This window comes from Miniopterus schreibersii (genome assembly GCF_964146895.1).
Source record: "Miniopterus schreibersii genome assembly, chromosome: 4".
In the NCBI taxonomy this organism is placed as follows: Eukaryota; Metazoa; Chordata; class Mammalia; order Chiroptera; family Miniopteridae; genus Miniopterus; species Miniopterus schreibersii.
This window is the reverse complement of record NC_138105.1, coordinates 32,730,558-32,755,521: the sequence shown is the minus strand read 5'-3', so window position 1 is coordinate 32,755,521 and position 24,964 is coordinate 32,730,558. Positions and strand designations below refer to the sequence as shown.

At 40.5% G+C, this 24,964-nt stretch overlaps 1 long non-coding RNA gene across 1 annotated transcript in view; it reads right to left on the bottom strand.

Moving 5' to 3' along the window:
- Positions 1–1,935: 1,935 nt before the first annotated feature.
- LOC308556945 overlaps positions 1,936–24,964 on the bottom strand; it is a 117,832-nt gene continuing 94,803 nt past the window's right edge. The window contains exon 3 of the long non-coding RNA XR_013998776.1: positions 1,936–2,000. This is a non-coding gene — a long non-coding RNA (uncharacterized lncRNA). The remainder of the gene's footprint in view (positions 2,001–24,964) is intronic.

Here is a 24,964-nt window from a genome sequence, read left to right as displayed (position 1 = left end):
AAAAGCAATTGTAAAAATATCCTCAGGAAGAGATTAAAATAAATAAATATATTTTTAATGGTCTCTAAACAATGTTACTAGTAAACTCACTGTAATTTCAAGTTTAAAAATACAGCTTGCTCACGGGCAGCAAAGAGAAACCAAGGACTGTAGCCTTGGCCTGCCGAGGCATCCGTCTCTGAGCAGGAGTTAGATGCCAGCACACTGAGGTTGTCCCATGCTCCTGAGCTCTAAGTAAATCCACCTGTACTTCTTAAGCAGGGCTGATGTGCTGCCAGCAGGGTGAGGCCACATGGTGGTGCCAAGCAAGCCTTGTTGCTCTACTGTTCTCACCCCTTCTTAAGGCCATCCTAGCACTACCCTGCCCAGGCTCTGTCTCACCTTCTCCTTTATGGGTCAACCAACTAAACAAGTTGGGGAATCCCTTATATTTTTGACAAATAGGGGAAACTCATGGACTATATGGACTAATTCCCATCAAGGCCACCCTGGTGCAGAGCTGGTTTCCATACATGTTTGTGTAGTATCAGGAACAGGACAAAGAGACACATGAGCCAGATACATGCACTATAAGCTCCATGAAAGCAGGTGTTTGTCTGCTTCATTCAGTTCCCCCTCCTCAGGGCCTAGAGCAGGGCCTGGCATATAATGAGAGCTCGGTAAGTGTTTGGTGGTTGTGGTGCCGATGAGAGAAGACAAACGTAAAAATCAGAAGCTAACCAGGGCTCAGCAATGTGGGCCTGGTTCTTATGAACTAGAAGAGAAAGGCAGCCACACTTGGTAGAATTCAACACCCAATGCAGGCCTTTCAAAGAAAGAGAATTATCACCCTGGCTGGATGTCTCAGTTGGTTGAAGCACCATAGGTTGTGGGTTCGATCCCTGGTTAGGGCACACACCTAGGTTGAGGGTTCCATCCCAGGTTGAGGAGTGTAGGAGGCAGCTGATCAATGTTTTTGGTCTCACATCGATGTCTCTCTCTCTCCCTCTGCCTTCCTCTCTCTAAAACAATTGATTTAAAAATCTTTAAAAAATAAATAAATTGTAAGATCTCATTCTATTTACTGCAATAAGGTACAAAGAGAAATCTGTAATTAGGACAAGAAAACTACAGCTTAAACTTCTACAAAGGATCGATCTAATTTTCTACTTTGCTACTGGGAAACAAGGCAGACTGCACATTATGTGTCATGACCAAAATCCCCCAGAGTCCTTACACAAAACCTAAGCCATATACATGACTCTGCTTTGAAACTGTAGAATCTTGGGGTGCAGCAAACCTTCACAAAATAAGTCAAGGAATTTCTCATGATGCCAAGGACTCTAATCAGAGTTTGTAGCCTATGGAGCACCCTTTCCCCCTCTTACCCAGTTCAAATATAAACAAAAAACAAAAAGAAAAAACGGAATTCATTGATTAATGAATTAATTTACCCTTAGAGGTAAAAAACAAAAGCTTAGCTTTTTCCTAGAATAGTTCAATCTTGATCCAAGTGCAAAGGAAGTATATGGTTCCCCTCACTTTATACCAGGAAAAAAACGTATTTCCAGATCCTTCACTCTAAAACCACTACCACGTGAAACTGGATTTAAAATCCTAAGTTTCACCTTGAATTGAGAATTGGTCTATGTACTCTGAGTGTCCTTCCTCATGCCTTCTTTTCACTGAAAAGAAAAGGGAAGGCAGCCATCTACTTTGTACAGCCTTATGAAGCCACTAAAGAGTAAACACAGCATCCCCATTTTCTCTCTCAAACTTGACCACTGAATCCAATATATTACCAAGTTTTATCAAGTCTACTTTGAAATCTGCCTGCTTTTCTCCACTCTCTTCTCCAAACATTATATTCACTACAACTAGAATTATCTTACTAAGAAGCAAGCTCTTCCTTGCCTCTGTGACTATGCACACAGTCCCATCTCTTATCACACTTACTTGTTTCACATGCCTGGGTTGTCCATGTACATCTTTCATCTTCGTACCTTCATCTAGCATCACATCTAAAGGAAGAGGTCACAAGTAAAATGTGTTAAAAATGCCCCCCAACTTAGGTCCTTTGGTAGGTTGATTGTATTAATTGCCCAGTACTTCACTTTTGCCAGGTAACTTGGCAGTGTCCTCGAGCTGGGTGGAGTGGTCAGCCCTACTCCTGACTCTGGGTTAAGACAGGTGACTTGCTGTGACCAATGGGATGCTAGCAAACATAATTCAAGCAGTGGCTTCGGCCATTGCTATGAGAACACGCCGAAGCTGACCTGTTGGCTAGTCATATAGCAGGGCAAGCTGCCATGGTCACTCAGCCAAGACTATCCTAGAGCGGCCCACAATCCCCAGGCATGTGAATGAGCCCACCATAAATCAGCAGAGCCCGCTGAGCCAACTTGCAGCTGACTGCAGATTCATGAGCAAGTGCATCCCGGAGCAGCCAAGGCCAACCCAGAGCAGATTCAAGAGCTAATTCAGGGGTCAGTCAACTATGGCCTATGGGCATAAAACCACCTGTTTTTGTACATCCCATGGGGGGGGGTGTCACAGGTTATTGATTTTATGGTTGAAAAAAAATCAGAAGAATATTTCATTTTGCCCTGGCTGGGTGGCTCAATTGGTTGGAGTGTTGACCCAATACAGCAAGGTTGCAGGTTCAATCCCAGACAGGGCACATGCAAGAATCAGCCAAGGAATGCATAAATAAGTGGAACAACAAAAACTGATATTTCCCTCTTTCTCTCTCCCTTCCTCTCTCTCTCTAAACTCAATAAGTAACTTTTAAAAATCGTGATCTTCCTGTTTTAAAAAAAAGAATATTTCATTTCACATATAACGAAATCATATCTCATTACACAAGTAATATTTCATAACATGAAAATTATATGAAATTCAAATTTCAGTGTCCATAAATAAAGTTTTATTGGAACACAGGCATGTCTATTCATTTATATATTTTCTATGACTGCTTTTGCTCTCCAAGGGCAGAGCTGAGTAGTTGTGACAGAGACGGTATGACCCGAGAAGCCTAAAATATTTACTGTCTTGCCCTTTAAAGGAAAAGATCGCCAACTCCTGAACTAAATAAATGTTTATTGCCGTATACCCCTGGGGCTCAATGGTGTTTTGTTACGTAACAAAAAATCCCTGACACATCTTGTCATCTGAAAGCTTGTCCTTTCCTCTATTCCCCAGCAGAGAGTCCTGGTGGAGCAGCAGGGGCTGGGGGCAGACAACGTCAGGCACGGACTCCATGACCAGGGGCTCAAACAATGGATGCCAGCACATCAAAGAATGTCACATTCTTCAGTGGTTCCCAATCCAGGGAGCAGACAGTATTAGCTTCTCTGCCACAGTGACCAGTGAGAATGCAAAAAGCCCTTGTCCTGCTGACAGCGCCAAAAAAACCATGAGCCAGGGGTGCCATCCAATTGCCAGCTGCACACCCAGAGGTCAACCTGCATAGGAGCAGGGGGAGGGAGGAGAGATCTGGAAGATGAAAGGAAACTGAGTATTACCTTGGACTAAGTTTACCAAAATGGACTAAAATGTAATCCCCCCCTGGGATCCAGTGGTGGAAAGTTGGGAGGAACATTATTTCAATTAATAAAAGAAAAGTTTAAAGTTACATTTTTTAATTATCTCTGGGTGCAGTGTTTTTATAAACCTGATATGAGTTTTTGGGGAATGAATCAATAGATGAATGAATGAATGAGGAGAAACTCCCCCATGACATTGCCATGTACTCTTCCCACCACCTCTGGCCATTCTATACAGTCAAGTATTTGTCTGGAAATAACTCCTTTCTCCTCTTGAACTGCCTTCCAACTTCAAGGAGCAAGCAGCAACTTCTAGGTCCATCCCTCCTCATTCAGAAATGCCTAGCACCCTCCCTTCCTCCATCCCTTGGCTTAGGAAGCTAATAGGTGGTATCAAAACCTTAGATAAATTTACACAAGACAGACTAGCATCCCTCAGGTTAGAGGACCTTGGACCTCTCAGGAGACTTTGGCCTTAAACCTGTACAGAATATGTTCTGAGATTATAATGAGGCAATGTTTTCCCCAAGAGGAGAAAGTCAGAGTCCCACATCTGGAGTCTGACCTTTGCACATGTTGTCATTTCACCCACCGCAGGAAACCTTTTTGGCCTGGGCTGAAATGTGTAACTTCTCAACAGTGTGGCTGGTAGCAGTTCCACCCGGCTGTGTGGAACGGGAAGTGACAGGGCAATTAATATTCTGTTAAAACTTCAGGGGGCTACACTGAAACTGGCCAGGCTTCAGGGCTGACTCATCATGTTCAAACCAAACATGGTATCGTCTGTTCACTTCTGCTGACTCACTTGTCAGCCCTAAGAAATGTGTACGGGGCCGAGCTACAAGGTCTCGAATTGGGAAGGGGTGCTGTTCAAATGTATAAAGGATTGTTTCACGGAGGGAGATGACCAGTGTCTTTCCTGCATTGTTTTGTATAAAAAGCTACCTGGACAGCAGCACAACTGACATTAGAGAAGAACCATAGCATTTCCCAGCTGGAAGGGAGGCTTAGCACGCAAGCTGAAAGTATTTTCCTGAGAGGGTAGGAGGGTATTTAGCACAGTGCGTAAGAGCTTTGAGTCAGGCATCCTGAATTCATGTCCCATCTCTGCCACTCGAAGTGGAATTATAAGTAAGAGGCTAATGTAGCTATTAAGTAACTTTAAGCAAATTGCTCAGACTCTCTGAGGTTCGATTTCCTTATCTGTAAAATGAGGAATAATTACAGTACCCACCTCATTGGGCTATTGTGAAGATAAAGTATAAAAAGAATACAGTGCTTGGCACAAAGTGCTCAATAAATAGCTATTATTAAGGCTGATGAGGCAATCCATGGAAACCTCTTTCCTGGAAACAGCATAGATCCCCCATGTGGGTATTAGATTGGTAAAGGGTATAGGAATATCATCGTAAGCTGAGTATTGATGCGGGGGCAGAGGAGGAATAGGTACCCAGGGGCCATGCCTTGGGACCCCCAGAAGGGAATGAACCACCTTTCTGTTGTAGGTCTGCTAAAGATAGTGATTCATTAAAAAAAAAAAAAAAAAAAGACCTCTCTGATTATAAGTCTTTGAAGGCTCTGCTCAGACTTTCCTTTAAGGGCCTTGTTTAAGTGCACACACAAGGCAGCACAAACCAAAGGACTGGCCCATAATGGCACACAGAAACTGATACTTACTTACATGATACTGTTAAGTGCACTCTTTTTAAACCACTAATTCTTATTCCACAGAAAGTGGTCTTTATGTCAAAGTCCTTAAGAGTTCCAACAGCTTGTATAACCGGCAAACCTCATGGTTAGTTAGCAGCTTTCAGGGGTTGGATTCCCGGTGATAAACAAAAGAATTCCGAAGGCCACAATCCATAAACTCTCCATAGAAACATATGGAACTACTTAAGTAGGTTGGCTCAGGGCTGTTGTTTTGAAAACAAGTATCCTCAGCCAGAATCTCCACTGAGTGCTATTTATTGAATGGTTGGAGAAGGGCAAGACCCCATGGGCCCTGTAAGGCTGCTCTCCAGCAACCTCAAACATTGTGCAGATAGCGCTCTAAGCCTCCCAATACCCGGGAAACGAAATAAGTCTGTACATTTGTATCTTTTCCACCAAAGACACTGAGGACATTCATCCAGGAGCCTGCACGTCTTAAGTATCCTTTTACAAATCTCTGATGGCAAGATCTTATGGCTCCAATGCTCTCATTTCTTACGCGCAGAACTTCTTTGCTACTATAGTCCCCATCAAGATTCAACTGGCCACTCTGTCCTTGGTACCTCAACAATAATGCATTCAAACTTCTACTATACAACAGATGATTCCAAGGCCATTCTCCCACCAATGAACTGTAAGCCCCTTAAGAACAGCAACTTTTGTCTGCTTCTCTTCCATATCTCCAGGATTTGCTAAGTAGGTGCTTGACAATTTGTCTTGTTGTATTAAATCAAGTCTAATTAAGATTACTGAATGAATTTATTGGGCCCTGGCCATCCTGACCTCTAGAATCAGCAGTAGAGCCATGATTAGAACTCAAAGTCCTGACACTCACTGTGATGACCTACTTCACAAAGACTTCCAGAAAACCCATCATGTAATTGTTCTTGTCCTCTGACGGCAGATTATGTGACCAGCAAGATGCAGATATAAGATAGCTTTGAGGTCCACTGGTTGCCATACTTCAAAATATGGACATAGCCAATTCCTGGTCTCCGAACAACACAGATTGCCTGAGGGTTTTTTCTCTCATTAAAGTATTACTTGAGATTTTCTGTTTTAGCAAAATGCAGACTAAGATAAAGCTCACCATAAAAATCTAGAAATGCTGGATAAAATATAAATTTTAAATATTTCCTATTCCTAGCTAAACTCTGAAGAAAGAGAAATCCCCAGGCTCCAGAAACAGAGGGGTAACTGAAAACAGAACAAAGTTTCAAAGTGTCAGCTCATGATGCCACTGAATTATAATGATGGAGGGATTATTATGGATCTGTTCATCTGAGGGCTTGGAATTTCATGCTCATGTGGGAACAAAAGGTGGGCATAAGGTCCAAGTGAGCAAGGAACTGGAACTGGAACACTGCATAAAAGCTACAACCCTTAAAGGCCTTTACCCTACATGAAACGGTAGCCTAGCTAAAAATCCATCCATTCACATAGGGAGATATCAAGGAAATTAAAAATGTAAATGGATGGGTTAAACAGCGGTTAGATATAGCAAGAGAATTCATAAACTGGAAAACAGATTTGAGAAAAACTATCCAGAAGGCACAAACGCAAGACATAAAGATCTAGAAATATGAGAGATTAAGAGGCATGGATGATGGAATGAGGAGGTCCAACGTATATTTAATTCCATAAGTGGAAATAGAGAAAATGGGGCAATCTTTGAAAAGATAATGGCTGAAATGTTTCCACAAATGCCTAAAAGACTTGAATCCTGAGGTCCAAAAATCATAATGAGTTCTGAAACAGGAAAATTAAATTAAACACAAAGCTAGCCATAACAAAATAAAACTTCAGAAATTCAAAGACAAAGAAGAGATCTCAAAGTGTTATACAAAAATAATCATGAAATAAGAATTCAATACCCAGCTCAACTCTTATTCAGAAGTGAAGGTAAAATAAATAATTGATAAAATACCAAGAAAGTTTACTGCTCACAATATATAAGCTGAAAAGGGGATGATCAAATAAATAAAAAATTTCTGGTGTAAAATGCCTATTGTAGTCCATGCTAACTGAAACCCACAGGGAAGGGACTTCTGGAAAATGCAGTCCATTTAGCCCACTTGACACATTACAAAGCCTCCAACATTACATTTGTCAATGAAATAAAGAGCTTTGGATGCCTTCAAAATGATTTCAACTAGCCTGGCCAGCGTGGCTCAGTGGTTGAGCATTGACCTATGATCCAAGGGATGGTGTTTTGATTCCCGGTGAGGGCACATGCCTGGGTTGCAGGCTTTATCCCCAGTAGGGGATGTGCAGGAAGCAGCCAATCAATGACTCTCTCATCATTGATGTTTCTCTCTCTCTCCCTCTCCCTTTGTCTCTCTGAAATCAATAAAGATATATTTTTAAAATAATAAGAAGAATAATTTCAACTAAATTGTTTCTTAAATGTTTTCAACTAAATTGTTTCAAAATGTTTTTGTGCCCGGCCGGGCGTGGCTCAGCGGTTGAGCATCGACCTAGGATCCAGGAGATCGGGGTTCCATTCCCGGACAGGGCACATGCCCGGGTTGCGGGCTCGATCAATGACTTTCTCATCATTGATGTTTCTATCTCTCTCTCTCCCTCTCCTTTCCTCTCTCTGAAATCAATAAAGATATATTTAAAAAAAAAAAAGAGATGATCCCATAAGCAGACATGATCTTTCAAAAAGAAGTGCATGGTGGGTCCTTTTAAAAAAAAAATTTGTTATATATTTGGGCAAAGTTTACCACTGTTGTTTTTTTACTACCAAGAATTTGAAGAGATTGGAAGTTACCAAAAAGTTTTGATCAGGAATGATAATCATTTGTAACATAAAACCTGATATAAAAAAGGTTATGTTTATGGAAGCAAACTCAAATTTCTCATGTAAAATTTTGAAAACTTTTTTTTTAATCTAAGTTTATAAAAAGTTAATAGTTAATGTCTTACTAATGTTTTATATTTTTCTTACAATTATATAAAACAAAGAATGTGTAATAAATATTTTACTAAGCCCTATAAAACATTTCAAATCAATTCCAGCTTATGCTACTGTGCTGTACAAATATTACAATTTTCTATATGTGTCACAGCATGAAAAGGATTTGAATCACTGATATAAACTAACATATATAGATTTCTGTATCTAACAAAAAAATTTCACATTCTGTTCAAGTTCACATTGTACATTTGCAGAAACTGACCACATTTTAGGGCACAAAGTACATCTAAACATATAGCAAACAACCAATATCATATGTACTTAGCTCTTTGACCAAAATGCAATTAAGTTATCAATCAATGATATAAATCAAAGACAAAAATAACCACATATCTGGGGATTTTAAAATGTGCTTTTTCTCTAGACAAGACCTTAATCAACTTCTAGTTTCAACCTACTATCCAGAAGAAAGAACCTGAATACATTTATGAAAGGAAGTTTTTAAAAATGCTTTTAAATCATGGATCAAAGAAGAAATAAATAACAATGGAAATTAGAAAATACTTAGTACTGAGTTACAAGTAAAACTCTATTTATAAAAATGTATGCAGTGAGGTACAGCTAAAGCTACACTTAGAGGGAAATTTATTGCCTTAAATACAATACATTGTATAACTGTACAGATAAAGAATCTGGTATTTCATTAATAAAGTGAAGGTTTCCAACTTATGGATAAAATTGAGAAGGATTAAGATTTGGGAACACAAAGGTGCCCATATCAAAAATAGAAAGTTAAACTTTCAGTAGTGATGAATATCTTCTCTTCAAGAGGCATATAAATCTTAGCAGTTAAGCCATGAACAGTATAGACATTTCAGGTATCCAACCCACTGTGATGGAGTTTTGGATGTATTCAATTTTACAACAACAATATGAATATTAATTAGGCTTCAGTTCCATTTCTGGCTCACAACTTATATAAGGACTCCCTACTCCACTGCAGTTTATACTCCATATATATGTTTATTATTAGCCATAATAAAGAAAAAGTTTGTGGGTAAAACAGATATTCAGATATACAGAAAGAGAATTCCTTAGTGCCAAAGTCGATCAGCAAAAAGAAATACACCAAACCAACCAAGAAGTGTGGGGAAATAGAAGCAAGTCTTAGGTCTGTTCACAGTCCCAAGTTCAACAGGCTGTCCTAGAACACAGGCCATTCTTTTACACTATATTCACACTGCTTAGAGACCCATGAACTTTCTGTTTTAAGGATTTTAAAAAATTAAATTACATTCCAGCAATAATCTTAGTACATGATAGCTTCTGATAATACAAAGAAGATCTTTTGAAATATATGACATGTTTTTACTACTACCTCCTTGAAAAACATATAAAATAATGATATATGTAACTACAGAACCAACATAAGTCTGGTACATGATAGCTTTTGTTAATACAAAGAAGATCTTTTGAACTATATGACATGTTTTACTACTACCCCCTTGAAAAACATATAAAATAATGATATATGTAACTACAGAGCCAACATAAGTCATGGTGAATCAGAAGATAAAGACAAGCTGCAGTGTGTCCCAGAGCCTATACTATAAATCACCTGTGACCCAATTATTAAGAATTATGTTGGAAACAGGGGAATTTTGGAAAAAAGGAAACAAGGGCTAAAAGGTAACAATAAACTATGAGTTATATGTCAATTATATCTCAACAAAGCTGGGGAAAAATATTAGGGATTGCAAATACAAAGCAAAAATACTCTTCATAATAATAGAATAGACATAGCTGTCATATTACTCTCATTTCCTACTCTACCTATAGCTTCTACTAAGTGGGCATAACCAGAGAAGGACACCTAATGCGAAGGCAGCCAATCAATGGGCTTGCCAACAATCAATGACCTGGAATCTGAGTAGAACAGGTGAGTTGGGCCAATCAAATTCCTCCCTCAGGAATCTGAACCAAGAGACTCTAGGGAAGTTTTCAGTTAGCAGCAAGGGCATAAGTCAAATGGACCCTTTGGGAGTTACTATCATGCAGAGAAGTCTGGAGTCACTATTATGAGCATGTGAAAGCTGTGGTTATAAGAGAACCAGGCAACATAGAGAAGAGGGTAGAGGCAACATGCAAAAGGAATGTTTTAATCGTGTGGCCAGAGAGAAAAGGAGGAGGGAGGTAAGAGTGGCCTTGATTCGTGACAACTTATTTTTAGACCCAACTATAATTCAATTTCTGTCTGAAATCGCTCTGAAACCTAAGGTTCCTTATAACTAAAGAGTATAAGTAAAACAATGCAGCCTAAGGTTAGTACACTTCTGGTCAAACTTCTATGCTTTATTTTTCTGTAAAAACTGTTATTCAGGGTGCACTTACTCTGGACTGGGACCAAGGGATGCCTCTTTGATTATTCAAGAGAGCAATTTGCTATTAAAAAACTGGTTCTACTGCTATTTATGTAATCTTGGGAAATTCCCTTATCTCCTAAGCCTCACTTTTCTCATCTATAAAAAAAAGGAATATAAGCCCTGGCAACCCATCTGTCTCTCTCACATCGATGCTTCTCTATCTCTATCTCTATCTCTATCTCTATCTCTATCTCTATCTCTATCTCTATCTCTATCTCTATCTCTGTCTCTGTCTCTGTCTCTGTCTCTGTCTCTATCTCTATCTCTATCTCTATCTCTTTCTATCTCTATCTATCTCTATCTCGCTATCTATCTCTATCTCCCCCTCCCTTCTTTCCACTATCTCTAAAAATCAATGGAAAATATATCCTCAGGTAAGGATTAACAACAACAACAAAAAAATCAAAACAAAAAGGAATATATTTTAGGCTTGTTGCAAAAATAACAATAACATGAACAGAGTACCTGGCCCCTAGGCACTCAAAACTTGATAGTTGTCATCTTCATCAAAATAAAACCTAAGATTGGATCAAAGCATTTCTACCCTCTTTCTCTAATTTGATACATTCTATATAGCCCTGATAAGGTAGGTAGAGCAAGTGTTACTGTCTCCACTTTACAGATGGCTTAGTGAAGAGAGTTGGCCAATGAAAGAACATAGACTGGAACACAGAGCTTATAATTACTGGTCAATGTGCTTTTTACCAGATAGCCTCTCATTTCATCCAAGTCCATAGAGTGCACTCGTGGATTAGAAAAAATATGCAACCAAATAGTTGAAAAGTTGTGGAGAGAAGGGTCCTCATTAACCCTCAGTTCAAGAGAAAAATCCGTTCCATTAAAATTTCTTTTCCCTGGGAGTTCCTGATTTAAGACTTTACATTTCTTTGTAATACCACAAGATCAACGAACTGCACACACTTATAACTCCGTGAGTTAATGGAAACAGTGGTACTTTCTAGGATAGAGGAAAAGGAATTCATTACATTAGACAATCCCGGAAGAATGCCATGAGAGACCAAGACCAATGCAAGTTAATATAGAAAAGGAGGGAGAGGGAGGGGGAAGGAGGGAGGAAATTATTTCTGGCACACCTAATTACTACAGAAACTCACCTCCTAATCCCCAGGGCAAGTCACACTTTTATAGATCAGTGTGTCAAATTGCTTTTTCAGATCTTAGTAAAATAATCCCGAAAGTCCAGATTTAGATTGTGAACAACTTTACGTTAGATATATGACAGTTCTAAATAAAAGTTATTTGCTAAATCTAAGTTTTTAAAGTTTCCCTTTCATATACAATTAGAAACATTTTAATTGTTGTACATATTTACCTTCTAATGATTTTAATAACTAAAACTATTAAAATCGCAGCCATGTCCTAGTATAGAAAACCCCAGAGGGGCAAAAACTCCACTCCACGAGAATTCGGTGTGGCGCCTGGAACATCATAAATACCCAGTACAAGCTGAGCACCTATTCCCTGTTCTTTCTCGGCAGCCGTGACAGGAAGATGCAGTCAGATGAGATGAAGCACACAGAACTCCCCTCTAACTGCCCCAGAGCCTCCGCCTCCTTGACAACGGGATCTCTAAGGCCTCTCAAACTCAGCGATCAATTTCTAAGCTCCACGAACTTTCTCTGAGTCACTTCTTCAAATCAGGTTTAATGAGAATGTCAGGTGACTGAACTGCCTCATGAGTCCAGTTAACATTCATTACATCATACACGTCTCGTATGACCCCAAACCCTAGAGTGACCATAGACTCGGGGCGAAGAGCTTGAGCTTTGGTATTACTAGCTGGGTGGCCTTGGGAAGGTAACCTAATCTCTCTGTGCTTTCATTTCCCCTGACATAAAATGGTGTCATACCTACATCTTAGTATTGTTGCAAGGATTAAATGTGTTAAAGAATTTAATACACATTAAAGGAATACTTAAAAGAATGCCCGTGACACTGTAAGTTCTCAATAATTGTTAGCACAACATTCCTCATTACATGCAACCACAGAGCATGTAGAAAACACCTTCCACCAGAGAGAAACAAAGAAAGTTCAAATGTGCATAAAGGTCAAGGACAGGAAGGCAGGAAACAATACATTGCTTTTGGCTGGATGCATCTGTTCAACTGAGTGGAGATGAGCTTCCAGTTATTCCAAGGTTGGCTTCAACAACCAGCCTCTCCTGCAAATGGGGGGTGGGGTGGAGTGGGGTGTTCATTGGAATGCAGACCAAATGGCAGAGTACGGGTGAACAAGGACAAATCCGTTCCTACCACTGGCTGAAAGCTGGGCCCTGTGTTCTCTGCTGTCCTCCATTTGAGCACACTGGACGTGGTACATGCTAACAGATTCCAAGAGTCCCGGGGGGGGGGGGCAAAAGGACAAAGGACATAATGGAGGATCTGGCATTCAGGTATCTCTGTGAGAGCATCCTGTGCTACTTTTAAAAAATATATATATATTTATTGATTTCAGAGAGAGGAAGGGAGAGGGGGAGAGAGAGATAGAAACATCAATGATGAAAGAGTCATTGATCAGCTGCCTCCTGCACGCCCTCCACTGGGGATCAAGCCCGCAACCCGGGTATGTGCCCTGATGAGGAATCGAACCACGATCTCCTGGATCCTAGGTCGATGCTCAACCGCTAAGCCACACCAGCCAGTTGTCTTGAGCCACTTTTTGAAGGCAGATGGAGAGAGGGCTTGAGGAAAAGGGAGCAGAGCTTTCTGGATGGGAGGAGTGGGATGTGTGTGCCCCTGGGCAGGAAGCTTGGGGAATCTCCCACGTGCAAGAAGGCCAATGCTGCCAGGAAGAGGGAGCATGAAGTAAGGTATAGAAACGGGTACAGCCAATGACGGCCGGGGGGGATTTTTAAGAAATAATCTCTGCAACAGGGTGTGCTTTGTTGTCAGGTTAGCTGCCTTTTAGGATTATATTTAGACTTCCTTTTTCTTTTCTTAGAAACTCTCAAATGATTGCAACTCCCACAGAACGTTTAAATAGGTCACGATAACCAAAGAATGCTTCCTTCCTTTCAAATAGGCCCCTGAAACTCTAGATTCCAGAGAACTAGATGCTAATTCCCTTGTTCTCCTGGGAAGACAGAATGACAAATCCAACCAGCCCCATTCCCATCTCCCTCCACTCCATTTAAGGGATCTCAGTCCACTGTTCAGTAAAATGAAGGAGCATTTTCTCAGAAAGAAAACCACTTCTCCAGGTAAAAGAAAACTGGGTGAGGATTTTTACAGGTGAGAGACTTCTCACAGAAGCCAGGGCATTTCCCACCACTCTAGAGAGACAATGGAGGGGATTGCAGAAATTTTACTATAGAGAAAAACAGTAACATTTAAAACTGCAAGTCCTACTAAGTTCCTTATATGGCAACCACTAGTGATGCTCAATATCTGTTGCTATGGCCCAAAAGTTAGATGTGACCTCAACTCAATCACAGAACTCTTCATCCACGCTGCTCATACAGAAAAGAGAAACATAATAGAAAATCTCTTAGGAAAGAATTTTTTTCCATTTTAGAACTTATCCTGGGGAACAGGGAGAACTCGGAGGCAAGATTCTGATTAGGAAGAAGTTGTCCTCATTGGGACAGGCACTTCCTACCATCCCATTCACACATTTTCCACATTGTGACATCCTGGCTTCCCTGTACCTTCATCTGATTCTTGTTTCCTTTTCAAATCTAAGGAACTGTTGCCAGAGATTTTCACTGAATGTCACTTTCACCTAAAACCTGATTAAGAATTGGGAATCTTGGGCTGGAAAACATTCCAGGATAGTTCTTGTAATCCAGGGTTTCACAGGAATAGGAACTGAGAGTAAGAGAAGAATTACAGTAGATAACTTATAACACGGTCACTATTAATTACTTCCCTCCCCCAATTCTGGCTTTGCTCTTTCCCTGTGACCTTACTGCTGAGATTCCATTAGGCATTCCAGCCAAGGCCATGGATTTATGACAACATAATATAGAAAATAAAGAAGAAAAGATGACTCCCAGGCTCCAAGCCCAAGAGAAAAGAAAAAAAGGATGGTGTAGAGGATACTGACAAGTGGTTGATTTTTGAAGAGAAGATGCTGGAGGTAGGCTGAGAGGCGGTTAGAAATATGAGACTGGAGGAGAGATGTAAAATGTAGCTTCAAAGATAGGGTAACAGTTAAAGCCACGGGATAAACTCCGATAGGGAAAGAGTAATAAGCAACAAATATACCCGCAGGTTCAAGGCCTGGGTTTTGGAGTATGCGGGAGTAGAAGGAAAGAAAGAAGAAAGACAAGGGCACAGTGAAGATAGGCTGGAAAGGCAGGAGGAGAAACTCCAAGATGTTCTAAAAGCAAAGAGAGCATCTTACTCTGAGGCAAACACTAACCAAAAGAAAATGGGTGTTTCACAATGAATACCATACAAAGTAAACTTAAAGGCAAAATTCATTATTCCAAATAAGAGAGGCACTAAAGAATGATAAAAGTCAACTTACAAGGAAGATAGAGCAATTCAAGTTCTATGCAACATAGTCTCAAAATCAAAAAGCAATAAGTAAGAGAATATCAAGGAAAATAAACAACCTATCATCATAGTAAGAGATTTTTACACACTTTACTCAGTAAATGACAATCCTAAAAATCAGTAATATCATAGAAATATCTCTAATGACTTTAAACTTTGAGATTCTAAATTCTTTAATAATGGTCGTCAATATTCTTACCTCGCTTATCTTCCTCCTGCTTAAAACTCTGCAGTTTGAAACATGAGTGCTGGTGAAGCCAACTCACTAAACATGCCTTCTTGGCCTCACTTCTGTTCCTCTCCTCAGGCTCTGTCCCTTGGCCGAATTATTATCTCCCCTCCATAGATAGACTTTTGTCCTTGAAATTGTGGAAGAGGCTGAGGCAGAGCTGGCAGAAGAAGACTTCAGGGTCTCAGTGATAGAGGAGGCAGAAAGGTAGATGGGCTCCAACCACCATACTGTGTCCTAGCTTCCACTGGAATTTTGTGTTTGCTCCTAAATCTCCCTTCTGGTCAGCATCCGAGGATTCAGCTTGGACCAAGTTTGGGGATGACAATTTGTGTCGAGAATGGAGAACAAGAAGGTCAGAGGCCAATTGTGTCATCTTTTTCAGGAGAGGGTTGGTAGTCCAGGACGGTGAGGCAGAGGAGGAATAGAGTGTCTGAGATGTCAAGCTGAAATGTGACAGTCAAGGAAGGAACTGCACTTAAATATCTTGGGATGGGCCCCTGATGTTCTGCCTCTTCTGACCGGGAAGCCGTTATCAGATTTTAGGCACATTTGGACCACAGGGCATGAGGGAAGCGGTACACAGCTTCCCTTTTCCCCTCTTGCAGCTGTAATGCACCTATAAGTGGTCAATACACATAAAGGGCCAAGTCATGATCAAGGTAATGCTCTGCCTGCAACTTACCCTAAAGGCAAGGAAAACAGACAAGTCAATCACCTTCTTGCACTAGTTTGTGGTCCTGATCCCATTACCACTGTCAACAGTTTATGAAAAATATAAATAATTCAAAGCTAAGGATCAGTTAATAGTTTTACTAAACTCGACTTTACAGAATGAAAGCCATGTTGTTTGTTCACGGTACATGTTGTTCTAAAGCAAGAACAACAACAATAATATACCCAACATGTAAGAAACACCTTTAAATCAAAATTAGAAAACCCACATAATGTTCAAAGAAGCCATTTTCGGTCAGAAAGCCATGGAAATCGATAAGCCCCAGGGTATGTCCACCTTAGGGACACTAAGAATCAGAAGGTGTTTAATAAATCATGCTGCTTTCTCTACAATAATCTTAGATGGTCCTGCCCCTTCCATAGCCTCAGCAAACCTGGAAAAGACCAGAAAGACAGATGTTCTCAGTGCAGCTTGAAGCTGCCGTTGGCACAAGCAACTGTACAAGGGGCATTGAAAAGGGCTTTAACTCCTTGACATCTGTCTTGGCAATGAATTTTTGGAATGAACACCAAAAGCAAAGGCAACAAAAGCAAAAATTAGCAATTGGGACTGCATTAAACTAAAAGGCTGTACAGAAAAGGAAATCATCAACAAAATGAAAAGGCAGCTTACAGAATGGGAGAAAATATTCCCAAATCATATATCTGATAAGGAGTTAATATCCCAAATAAAGAACTCATAGAAGCCTATGGAAAACAACAAAGAAACAATCTGATTTAAAAATGGGCAGAGGAACTGAATAGATAGTTTTCCAAAGTCGACATGCAAATCAAAGCCACAGTAAGATGTCACCCATACCTCTTACAAGGGCTATGGTAAAAAAGACAAGATATAGCAAGTGCTGGAATATAGTCAGCCGTGAGAAAGGAAATCCTGCCATTTGGGCCAACATGGATGGACCCTGAGGGTAATATGCTAAGTGAAGTAAATCAGGCAGACAAAGACAATACTGCGAGGTATCACTTATATGTGAAATCCAAAAAAAAAGTCAAACGAATAGAAACAGAGTAGAAAAGTGGCTGCCAGAGGCTGGAGTGGAGGAAATATGGAGACTTTCATAGAGCACAAACTTTCAGCTATAAGATGAGTAAGGTCTGAGGATCTAATATAAAACATGGTGACCCTGGTTGATAATGTACTGTATTGTTTTATTAAAATTTGCTAAGAGAGTAGAACTTAAATGTTCTCACCCCAAAAAAGGTAAATATGTGAGGTGATGGATGTGTTAAATAGGTAGATGGGGACTCCTTCCACAATACATACGTATATCAAATCACAACAATGTACACTTTAAATACCTTGCAATTTTATTTATCAAATTATACCTCAATGAGGCTGAAAAAATAAGTCTTAAGCACTCTAAGGAGCCTTTTAATGCTGACTCTCTAGTTTTTAGAATACCGTGAAAGCTCTGCTGAGAAGAAACAAACAGCAACAGGAAGTAGTGGCGTTATGAATAACATGGGGGATAAGAGCAGATGCTGAGGAGGGTTTTCCACACTGTGGCTGTTCAAGGGAGAACTTACACTCTGGGAAATAAGGCCCAGCAGAGAGTACAGTCATCTTCACTGGGGTTCCACCTGGGACTAAGGCTCAGCTCCTTATTATAAAGGATTTCCTGGCCCCTGAGGGTTCCCGTGCAATGAAAGAACGATTCTGTTGCAACGCTTGGATGGCTCCTGAGGTCCAGGGAGCTAACACTGAGGTCCGGATGCTTTCTTGGTTTAATGCCAGTTTTCCATCTTCCTTATGCCAGGCTCTGTGTTGTTTTTGTAATCCACACAATAAAATGCTGTCTGTTCAAAGGGGAAGATCATTAGAGGGCTTGCAGGAACCCCTCAAACACTCTATTCATTTTTAATGGGGTACTTGACATCCTGCGAAGTTCACACACACGTAAGAAAGAGATTGCACAGCATGAACTGGGGAAAAAATCCACTGGCTCTTCCTCCAGGAGGGTGCTAGTAACATGAGGTGACTAGTACGTGACACGCTTTATAGGACAGCTCTGTAAACGGTCATGCCTTTCAGCACAAAACAAATTAAAACAAAATCATACCCCAGCACCACTCTTATTACTGGGGGGCATTCTTTGTGATTAAATATATATCACATTGTTTCTAGGCCTGCTAGGTTAAGAACTGCCGAATTCAAAATGGCAATTTATTCCAAGCTGTGAAAAGAAAAGTGATGTACCAAAAAAATTTTTGTTTTTTAATTAACACTTTATTTTCAATTACAAGTCAAATCATTATGAGGAACATGGAGAAGGTGTCCCAACACTGGAGTTTCATGATGTAGAATACTGTTCTAAATAAATATGCCATTTGGTAAATATTTTGAAATCTATTCTTTAAGGTTTCAATTTTCTGTCAAAAAAAATCTAAGATATGAAAAGCCAGATTTACAGGAAAGGTAAATTGGAGAGCAGACGCTATTCACGTTTTCTTCGGGAGTGCACCACAGGATTCCTTCAGAGCAGGCACTGTGATGAAATGGAGAAGCCGGTCTCTCAGGTGGGTTCCTGCTACTGTGAGCTTTGGGTAATTTTCTTCTGTCAACATTTGGGGGGATCAAAGAGAAGGGTTTATTTCTCTTTCAAAGGGTGAACCTTGCCCAGCCTCCTCTGTCTGCCAAGCTCCACATTGGAGAGCATGTCCAAGAGTCTGATGCAAGCAAACAGCAATCTGTGTGCCTGTTTGAGGAAGGGTGCCCATTGTCACTTCTCCACAACCAGAAGTCTTCTGTCCTCAGCTTTATGTAAAAACCAGCCATCAGCATTTCAGGGCCCCATGACAGGACTTTCTCACATCTCCAGGCACTCGCTCTCTTCTCAATTGAGTCTACACTTCATTGGAAAGAATATTGGTGTTGGAGTCTGTCCCAATCTTGATTCCACCACTTAGTAGCCAAGTGACTGCAATATTATGGAGCTTGTTTTCCCACTGACAGTGTGGCTAATGATATCTAATTCACTGGAGAATGGTAGGGTAAGTTAAATGTTGACAAAGTATGCAGGCCTGTGCCTGTCACATAATAGGTACTTAACAAATGGAAGGTTTCATGATGACAAACTATTATCCTGGACATTTCCTAACTGTCTCTTTTCTTTTTCTTTTCTGTTTTTCATTCCTTATCTGTTTTCAGTGTTTGGCTCTCAGTCGATCCAGAGTTCGGTTCTCTAACCTACACTTTTCCTCATCTCTCTTTCCCTCCTCACCAGCAAGTCCAGGGCAACAGCATGCCCATCCCTCTCCACAGGAACCACCACGCCTTTCTCCTTAACTCCACCCGGACCAGACACTGCTCCATAGAACGGTGGTGCATCTGCGTGTTATTGCACTTCAGCTCCCCTGGCCCCAGCCAGGCTGAGTGGGGTGCCAAACCCACGATGACTCTCAGGGGAAAGCTCCTCTGTACATCTAAAATAGAAATTGATTTATAAAACCTTCAGTGCAGAGGTAACTTTCAGGAACAGCCTGTAGATCTTGAGAAAGTGAGATTCCCAGATTTAAAAAGAAGTTCAAGCCTGGCCGGGCGTGGCTCAGCGGCTGAGTGTCGACCTAGGATCCAGGCGATCAGGGTTCGATTCCTGGTCAGGGCACAGGCCCAGGTTGCGGGCTCGATCAATGACTCTCTCATCATTGATGTTTCTCTCTCTCTCTCTCTCCCTCTCCTTTCCTCTCTCTGAAACCAATAAAGATATATTTAAAAAATAAAATAAAATAACATAAAAATAAAATAAAATAAAAAGAAGTTCAATGCAATATTTATCCCTATACTGAGCCAGTATTCGGAGAGTAGAGGACAAGCAGCAGGCCAGCCAGGCAAGGGACCAGTGCTCCAGCCTTTTCTAGGTACTACAACATGATTAGGAGCTCAAATTCCACTGGAAATATAATCTGAGAGTATATAAAATTGTATTTATCAGCCCTCCTATCAAAAAGAATGTAAAGGTGATAGAAAGGAAAGCCTTAATAAGATGCTTGGGGTGAGAGAGATTCACAAGGGGTCAAGTCCTAGCCAACAAGCTCTCAACTGTATCCTAAGGAGGGAGGTTGGGATGACTATAGAACTCCTTTCCTGTAGGGTGGGATTTGCACATTTGGATCCAGAGCTGGATTGCCCAGCACAGGCTCAGCCCTGCCACCAGACAGTCATTCATCCAACACATATACATTGAGTGACTACTATATGCTGTGTTCTGTTTGAGGTGCTGGGGATAAACCAGTGAACAAAACAATAAACAAGACCTTAGCCTTTCTGCTAATAAATATGATAAAATACTTAAAGGTTTCTCATCCCAACATGAGACCCACTAAACTAACACAGAACACCCTTCATCTTATAGAGTAAAAATAACCCACATAATATAACCAACAATGTTTTTAACATAGTTGAGACTGGAAGAAAGGATATCCCAGGTATCAGAAATAAAAAGGAAGCATAAAATTAAAGTGCTAACAGTGGCTGAGGGAAGAGACTGTTCAACTAGAAACCTCACTCTGCTAAGTGCTAGAGTTTCAGTACCAATGGTTGTCAGGAGTTATGGCCTTGGGTTTGTATGAAACAGGAAGCTATAACTAAAACCCCTAAATAAAGCTGGTACCCACAAAGTTAAACACCCACAGTGAAAGAGACTAAAAGTACCTGTTTGTCAACCCAGGAAAGTGACAAAGAGGCAAGGGAGTGTGTCTCTTCCCAGAGTTTTTGGTGAAAAATAAAAAACCCAAGCCAGTGCCATATCCAGGATGAGAGTGTTACTTATGAAAGGTGCTAGAAATTAACATAAAAACTAGTCCCAGTGCTCACTTCAGCAGCACATACACTAAAATTGGAACAAGACAGAGAATAGTAGCATAGCCCCTGTGCAAGGATGACACGCAAATTCGTGAAGCATTCCATATTTTTTTAAAAAAAAGGTCCCAGACTGGCTCATGGCAGAAGCATTCTAAACTATTTCCTAGAATACATAGACTTTGTAGAGAAAAACAATCTCCAATGAAGAAAAGCTCACCAAGCACACCCAGAAATTTACCTTATTATTATTATTATTATTATTATTAGTAGTAGTAGTAGTAGTAGTAGTAGTAGTAGTAGTATTGACTTGAGAGAGAGAGGAAGGGAGGAGAAAGAGAGAGAGAAACATCAATTGGTTACCTCCCATATGCACCCCAACCAGGAATTGAACCTACAGCCTGGGTACGTGCCCTGACTGGAGTCGGACTGGTGACCCTTCAGTGCACTGCATGATGCTCAACCAACTGAGCCACACCGGCCAGGGTGAAATAATATACCTTGAGAGAGAGTCAGCAGACACAAAAACTGGAAGGACAAGCACCCTCAAATAGTTGAGATAGTAAAATAATCTGGAATAGGCTATAAAATAAGAATGTAAAAAAGATTAAAGAGAGGAATGAATTGAAACTATAAAAAAATAACTGTATACTATAGAAAAAATTTAAGAATATTAGTTTGTTGATGTGCAGAATTACTAACCTGCTGTGAATACCAAAGCATTAACCTACCTTGAGTGCCCATATGTCTGAGACAAACTGCTTTCATTTTATAATTATGTAATTCCTATCACAGTCAGAGAATAAGTATTCGCCAATGCAAAGAGCAGAATTGGGTGTATTAGCTTATTAGTGTTTCATTTTTCCTTTGAATAACTGGGTAAGGAACAAAGACATCAGTTGAGTTTACCCATTGTATTAGTCCAGATAAAAGCCAAACTTTTATAACAAAGAGCTTCCAAAATACAGCAGTTTAAGAAAAGACACATTTATTTCTCTCCTAAAAAACAGTCAGATAAATCTAATTTGGCAGGACAGCTCTGCTCCACCAGGTCACTTAAGGACCCATGTTACTTTCATCTTATTTCTCTGCTATTCCATAAGCCATTTTACCTAATCTGAATGGTCAAAGCTGTGTCAAGAAAGAGTCCTGTTTCACTTCAGAGGTAAGGGACAGACTGATGGAAGCACAGGCCAGTTGTTTGTAGGCCAAGTTCTGGAAATGGCACACATTGCTTCCACTTTAATTGTTTGGCCTGATGTCAGTGGCATTGCCTCATCCAACAGCAAGGGTACCTGGGGAATATAGTTGCTAGTTAAGGTGTTATCAGAGAAAATGAGGTATCTCTTTCCCCACTGGGTGCTGGGGGTCAGGTCCTTATGATATCTCAAGAAAAAGAATTTTCTGAGACTTGCACGGGCGGATGAGTGATTTTTAATTGCATGGAATTACATCCTTGGGTTTCCAAAGTCCTGTTTCCCTTAATCCAGTCCTGGAAGATGTGCAGCTGGGGATTCAGTAGAGCTAGAAGCAAAGCCAGTGTCGAAAGTTCCCTTTCCATGGTGGAACTGGGTCTGCTTTAGCATTAGGCTTATTGCAGCCCATTAGTCCATTCATTGTGTGCAGGACCGTGAGCCAAGTAGGTGAATGCAGGAGTGTGAGAGCCCCAGAAAGTCAAGAGGCAAGAGAGCAAGAGCACAAGAGGCAAGCAAACGAACTCCTTTGTTTAGGAGATTAAATATCTTAAATCTTCACTGGCATGCAGTGGCCACACCTACTCTGGCCAGTGACCTGTTCCCAGGTGTGACTGACAAGCAAGTACCTTCCCTATTTCACCCAGACTTTCCTGCGCATGCACGCGGCCTTGGGGAATAGACCTGGGGAGTGTTCAACTGCAACTTCCTGGCAGAGCTGCACAAATGGCATGCACATATTATTTGGCTTTCCCTTTGCTCCTTTCCAGTTATTCATAACTGGGTTCATTACCATGGTATCATTATGTCCAGCTAAAAGTATTACTCTGGAAGAAGGGGAAAATGTATTTGGGGGATCATCCAGCCATATATCATAGGTGTAACTCCAGCAAATATTGGCAGCTGGGAGTAGTTAGCTAAGCTTTCTTTCTTTTTTTTCTTTTTTATCTTTTTAAATATATGTTAGCCTATCAGTCAATCACAACTATTTATCGAAGTCCAGCTATTAGCTCACCTTTGGGGGTAGAAAGAAAAGAAGAGGTGGCAACTGAAGAGTAGCAGAATATGCCTCCCCACATGTGCCTCCTTGGCCTAAGAGTATTTTGAGTTGATTACTTTTTTAGAAAAAGCAGATACAGGAGAATTTCTAAATACAGACTCAAATTTACTTTTTTGTAAGGAAAATTTACATTTATCCGGGAAATCTCCGTTTGTAAGGCTATCTCCTCTCTATCAGGAAGAGAAGAATGGCTTTGAATCATCGGAAACTCTTATCAATGGAGGCCACTTAAATCTGCATAACAGCCTTATCGCATTTACTGTACTTTTCCTGATAACTTCCCATAACAGGACTCCCTACCCCCTAACATTTTTCTTCTATCTTTACTCGAAGATGGTATTTAAGGTGGTGGCTTGGGCCATTTGGGGGAGTTTTCCCCAGTTTTCCTGGGTATTTCCCATGTATATATGAGGTATACATGTTATTAAACTTCTGTTTGTTTTTCTTGTTAATCTGTCTTTTATTACAGGGGTTCTCAGTCAGGAACAATGAAGCATAGAAGGAACATTTTTTTCTCCCCTATACCTGAAAGTCACCCCTGACCACTTCCCCCTCCCCTTCAATCTCTCTCTCTTCCTCTCCTATCCATCCCTCCTATACCAGTCTGTCATCCATTTCTGTTCTACCAATAAATATCTACTAATCTCCCTTGCCTCTTTTGTAGCTCAAGCTCTCATGATCATTTCTTGTAAGGATGATTACGCAGATCTTAAAAGCTTCCTTTCTCTCTCCCCTCCAAACTATCCTCTATATTGCTTTTGAGTGATCTTTCTAAAACACAGGTCTATCATCTATCATCTATTATCTATCTATCATCTGTCATCTCTATCTATCATCTATCACCTATCTATCATCATCTATCTAGTGTCTACTTTGTGGCAGGCATTGTTATAGGTATTTGAGATTCAGCAGTAACCAAAACAGATAAACATGCCTTCATGAAGCTTACATTTTAGCAAAGGGAGACAGGGAATAAATACAAAAAATGAGCACTTATAAAGTATGTTAGAAGGCGATACCAAGGAAAAAGAAAAAGTAGAGCAGAGTAAGGGAGATTGAGAATGTTGAAGGTGCGAGAGGGATGGTTGGCCAGGACCCAAACTTATTAAGAAGGATGATCATTAAATGAGAAGGTAACATTTACTCCAGTACTAAAGGATGTGAAAGAGTTAGCAGTAAAGAGCTGGGCAAAGAGAATTTTGAGGAGAGGGAACAGCTGAATTGTAAAGACCTACTGTGAGAGCCCTCTGGGCTTTTTCAAGGAAAGGAAAGGCATCCAGTGCGGCTGGAGTAAACTGAGCACAGTCAGAGATCGGATGAGAGAATTGTAAGGACTTAGTGTTCATTTTGAATCGTATTGAAATGGGACAGGCTGCCTGTCACTACTTCAGCTAATTAAGCAGAGACAAGGTTGGATCATATACGAACATTTATTCCAATATTGCTGGCAAATTGGTAGAGAAGAAGGATTTGTCCACATAAAATCTGCTCTATCCACCCACCCCCATAAGCCAGTTCCTTATATTGGGTAGAAGGACAAAGATTACATGGGGAAGTGGGCAGAAAGGAATAAGAATGGGTATAATGATTTATAGGTTACAGGAAATTCGGGCTGTGGGTTGCAAAAGGGTGGGACGCCTCCAGGACCCCTTTGTTTCTGCAACAAGGTTGTTAATCTTTCCATGATGATAGACATTTAAGGAGAATGGATCACATTCTGAATGTCCCGGGGCGCACAGCTCCCAGCCAGGTTAGAATGTGCTTCCTTTAATTAGAACAGAACAATCACAGTTAACAGAACATGATTAATATTTCTTATAACTATAGCTAAAATCATGGTTAACAAAG